General features: G+C 38.4%; 1 pseudogene; it reads right to left on the bottom strand.

The window, feature by feature from the left end:
- Positions 1-669: 669 nt before the first annotated feature.
- Positions 670-5738, bottom strand: part of LOC101310303 — a 12292-nt pseudogene continuing 7223 nt past the window's right edge.

The following is a 5738-nucleotide window of genomic DNA, read 5'->3' as shown; positions in this document are numbered from 1 at the left end:
TTTACCGTCGTCGTATTTTCTTCATACTAATAATCCTCCGCACATAATCGTCCCCGAAACCCCTCTAGGGACCAATTAAACTATTTACTCAATGACGGAGACGGTAAAATTCTTATTATAATCACGCTAGTAAATAAGGTAAAAATATAAGGGTCGGGATGTGACATAGACCTTGTAAAATCATAGGCAAAGTCCCTTTATTCTTATGAGGGATGTGTTTATTCTCAATACGTCACCGCACGTGTGACGAATTTTCAAGTCATACACGTAGACAACATTCATGGTACCTGGGTGACCGTCAAACATGCACACGTGTGTAACCTGCTCTGATACCATGTTAAACAACGACAAACGTGATCTATGGATATCATTGATTGATCTCTCTTATGGAACGGTGATTTCAAGCATGATTGCGGCACCGGCCGTCCTTAATTATCAATTTGCCGACTCTCAACAATACTAGTACGTGTCATAAGAATAGGATATAAACAATAGCGGTACATTTCGCTCTTTTACCACATTCGATACATGCAAAGGAACCATTAATTGAGATTTGAGACTATCAAGTTATCACCTAGTGGCTAGTGCATTATTAACGACTACCATTCTGTTTCTTTGATTGCATCATTGCATGCCTCCCAATACTTGACTTGAGTTTTCTTTCTTTGGCTATATGCATATATTTTCTCGATTTGTGCTGTAGCTCTTTGCGTTTATCTCAGTCCAATATGCATATACTTGACTAGCTAATTATTCCTTCCGGTTCTCGTAGTCAATTGCGCGCTAGTTCAGCAACTGGAACTGGTTGGTTTGAAACTTCGAAAGAAATGGCCGGGATGACCGAAATAATAATTGAAATAATAATTGAATCAGATAATCACTGAAATAATAATTGATCATGTAGGCACGTACCATTCTAACATAATTCAAATTAAGATCCCTCACAATTGCATGCATGATCGAGTACGTACTTCAATGCTATAAATAAGAGCTAGCTTCTGCATATTGAGGTAGCCACATCTCTTCTGTACAACAAAATGGCCAATACCCAAGAACTTATGCAACAGATACAGGCCTTTGATGAGTCCAAAGCTGGTGTCAAAGGTCTTATCGATGACGGAATCACCAAAGTCCCATCCATGTTCATCTGCAAGCCAGACCATCCCTCAGCCGAGGATATCTCCGGCAAACCAGGCCATAATGATCACCAACTCGATATTCCGGTCGTGGACCTTGGTGATGTTGCCGCTGGAAGGCCTTCTAAGGTAATCGAAGATATCCGGCACGCAGCGGAGAGCGTGGGGTTCTTTCATGTGGTTAACCATGGGGTACCCAAGAGAGTGTTGGAGGAGATGCTGGAGGGGATTCGTGGGTTTCATGAGCTGCCGAGGGAGGTGAAGGCTGAGTACTATACCAGGGATCCCATGAGGAAGGTCAAATACTTTAGCAGCTATAATTTGTACAAATCAAGGGCTTGGAGGGACAGCTTGTTTTGTGACATGATGGCTCCCGAGCCTCTTGATCCCCAAGAACTGCCTCCGGTTTGCAGGTATATATATATATATATATGCATGACTCCATGCCATATCTGATTATGCATCTGCATATGTGTCTGTAAATCAATTAGTTAACTTGTTCTTTATCTTGCAGGGATATAACTATGGAGTATACGAATGAAATGCACAAATTAGGTGTCACTTTGTTTGAATTGCTATCTGAGGCACTTGGACTCAAATCTGACCATCTTGAAGGTTTGGATTGCGCAAAAGAACATCTCATTGCTGCTCACTACTATCCTCCATGTCCTGAGCCTGAGCTCACAATTGGCACAGGCAAACACTCAGATGGCACTTTTATAACACTTCTACTTCAAGATCACATTGGTGGACTTCAGGTTTTGCATGAAAACCAGTGGATTGATGTTGTTCCTGTGCCTGGATCTGTAATAGTTAACATTGGAAATTTCATGCAGGCAAGTCCCGACCCTCTATAATCTATACATACGTTTTAATAAACACTCTTCAAGTACCATCAATATTAACTGAAGTTCCAGTAAACCCGGCCCTTTGCTTAATTTGTTCATTTCTCACTGATGACTAAACATTCAAAGTAAGCATGCAGCTGCAGTTTCGTTATGTTTGTGATAATTTGCGTGTTTTGGTGCAGATAATCTCAAATGATAAGTTTGTAAGCGTTGATCATAGAGTGTTGGCAAAGAAAGAAGGTCCAAGAGTATCTGTGGGATTCTTTTTCAAGCATGCTGATACTTCGTCAAGGCTATACGAGCCAAGCAAAGAGCTGATATCCAAAGAAAATCCCCCTATTTACCGAACAATGACTATGAAAGAATATTTTGTGGAATATCACAAAAACATCCTAAATGGAGTCTTTGCCCTAGAATCTTTGAAGGTGTGAAGTTTGTTGGCCGGTGAATGTGTGTTAAGTATGGTATAGTGTATGTATTCAATATATGGGTGCTTAAAATAAATGCGGTTTATGCATTATTTTATTTATATAAAAATTATGCCAATTCTCTACTTGAGAGGAGTTTTGGCCATATGCTGTTTTCCATGTTGTTGTTCTTTATTTATCTTTTCTGAATAAAAATTTCACCATTAATATAAAGTTTATCTTTTTTCGATGATGATATAAAGTTTATCTTTAGTAGTAGCAGCTGGAGTTTGAATAGTGGAATTATATATATATATATATGCTTTCTTGGTTAAGGAGTTCTTTATTTATTCTTATGATGCGGATTTCTACTTTAGACTCATTTTTCAATCAAATTTTCACATCTTCATCATTTAGTCTTTAGATATTAATAACGTATGGATCATCTCTTAAAATTTTCAGCCAATTTAATAATTGTTAAGACACTCAAATTCGATTAAACCAATAGACGAACTGAATTTTGTCGAACTTGAACCGTTCATGTTTATAACTGAAAAACACAATTTATCAAATTGGCTGAAAATTTGCATAAATAATCTAATAATTTAAAAATATTGTAACAAGTCAGTGGTGACATGACGACTTCGTGAGACTCTTCTTCGGGAAACATTTAAGACAGAAGAGCTAATTATCATAATTTTTGAAGTTCTGGAATTGTTAATTAACAGTTTTGTTAAATAAAAAGAAAAAAGATTGATACGAGTCGTTAAGATCAAGTATATAAATGAATAGGAACAGATAAGATCATGGGAGAAAATCCCAGAAACCCTTCAAGCTGTTTCTCTCCCTCTCAAATCGTTTTCGTGCTTGACGACCCGTCGCCTAAACTGGACTGGGAATTTTTGGTTCCGGCCATGACCCGACAGCGGATTACCTGTGTTCGCTTCGTCTCCTCAGCGTACGTCCTCATGTTCTTGATTTGTTCCATCTCCAAAACGATGGAAGCGAATCGGAGCTGTAATCTGTAAAGTTCATAGTTCATCTTCTCTTTCATTCCGACAACCATGGTTATATATCGTCCGGGTGGTTGAGGTAGGAGAATTAATCATCTTTTCTACATGGTTTCTAATTTGATAAAGTTTTACATTCTGGTAAAGACGGAAATAGTATCAAAAGAATACAAATTTGAATCTCATTAACGTGTGATTCTGTGATGCAAAGTCATTCCAAGTGCGAATTATTATCAAATGCATAACCTCTTCATGAAAACTGAAAAGTATGCAAACAACACGTAAATGAACCATGAAAAATTGAGACTCTCATGTTGACCTAGTGGCTAGTGCATCGACTACCATTCTGTTCCTTAGTATGAGTTTTCTTTCTTTTCGTATGCATATATTTTTCCCCATCAGTTATAGTCTTTTGATAAATTTTAGTAGGTATTCTTAGTCAATTAATTGCATGAACTTTTTTCTTCAAGTTCTCTTAATTAGTCAATTAACATGAGTTTGAGGATCTAGAACTTCGATCATGAGTTTGAAACTCGGAAAGAAATGGGATGACCGAAACAAACCTTCTGTAGACAAAAATTCTAGCTAGTACCAATTTATCAACCAAATAATGAAATAATAATCGATCATGTAGACACGTACCATCCTAACATTCAAATTAAGACCCCGTAGTTGCATGCATGAGTACGTACTTCAATGCTATAAATAAGAGCTTCTGCATTTTGCGGTAGCCACAATTCTTACATTTCTTATGTGCGCGCAACAAAATGGCCAACACTCAAGAACGTATGCAACAGCTAAAGGCCTTTGATGAATCCAAAGCTGGTGTCAAAGGTCTTGTCGATGATGGAATCACCAAAGTCCCATCCATTTTCATCTGCAAGCCAGACCATCCCTCAGCCGAGAACATCCCAAGTTCCGGCAAACCAGGCCATGATGATCACCAATTCAATATTCCGGTCGTGAACCTTGGTGATGTTGCCGCTGGAAAGCCTGCTAAGGTAATCCAAGATATCCGGCGGGCGGCGGAGAGCATGGGGTTCTTTCATGTGGTTAACCATGGAATACCCAAGAGAGCGTTGGAGGAGATGCTGGAGGCAATTCGTGGGTTTCATGAGCTGCCGAGGGAGGTGAAGGGTGAGTACTATAGTAGGGATCCCATGAGGAAGGTCAAATTCTTTAGCAGCTGTAATTTGTACCAGTCAAGGTTTGCTGCTTGGAGGGATAGCTTGTTTTGTGACATGATGGCTCCCGAGCCTCTCGATCCCCAAGAATTACCTTTGGTTTGCAGGTACATATGATCCATACATGATCATGCATCTGCATATATAGTAGCATATGTATATATAACTAACATGTAATTTTTCATTAACTTCTTCTTCATCTTGCAGGGATATAACTATGGAGTATACGAATGAAATGCACAAATTAGGTGTCATTTGTTTGAATTGCTATCTGAGGCACTTGGACTCAAATCTGACCATCTTGAAGGTTTGGATTGCGCAAAAGAATATCTCATTGCTGCTCACTACTATCCTCCATGTCCTGAGCCTGAGCTCACAATTGGAACAGCCAAACACTCAGACGGCACTTTCATAACACTTCTTCTTCAAGATCACATCGGCGGACTTCAGGTTTTGTATGAAAACCGGTGGATTGATGTTCTTCCTGTTCCTGGATCTCTTATAGTCAACATTGGAAATCTCATGCAGGCAAGCCCCGACCCTCTATAATCTATACACACACACATATTCCAACAAATATACTCTTTAATTACCATTCATTAATATTAATTTGATATCGATCCAGTAAATCCTCTACTGATTAAACACTCATTTTCGAAAGCATGTACGTAGATTTTCAAATTAAGCATGCAGCTGTTTCGTTTTGTTTGTGATAATATGCGTGTTTTGGTGCAGATAATCTCAAATGATAAGTTTGTAAGCGTTGATCATAAAGTGGTGGCAAAGAAGTCCAAGAGGATCTGTGGGATGTTTTTTCAAACATACTGATAATTCATCGAGGCTGTACGAGCCAAGCAAAGAGTTGATATCCAAAGAAAATCCCCCGATTTACCGATCAATCACAATGAAAGAATATCTTGTAGTGGAATATCATAAAAACTCCCTAAATGAGGTCTCTGCCCTAGAATCTTTGAAGCTGTGAAATTTTGGTGTATGCGTGTTAATAGTATGGTATAGAGTATATGTATCCAATTTTATGGGTACTGAAAATAAAATTTTATCATTAAAAGAAAGTTATTACCTTTACTCCTTTTGTAGTGGATGGAGTTTTGATTTGTAGAACGATCGTGGAATTAGATGTAAGCTCAAACAC

Source organism: Fragaria vesca, linkage group LG3, assembly GCF_000184155.1.
Source record: "Fragaria vesca subsp. vesca linkage group LG3, FraVesHawaii_1.0, whole genome shotgun sequence".
In the NCBI taxonomy this organism is placed as follows: Eukaryota; Viridiplantae; Streptophyta; class Magnoliopsida; order Rosales; family Rosaceae; genus Fragaria; species Fragaria vesca.
Note: the sequence above shows the minus strand (reverse complement) of the source record. Positions and strands in the feature narration are given on the sequence as shown.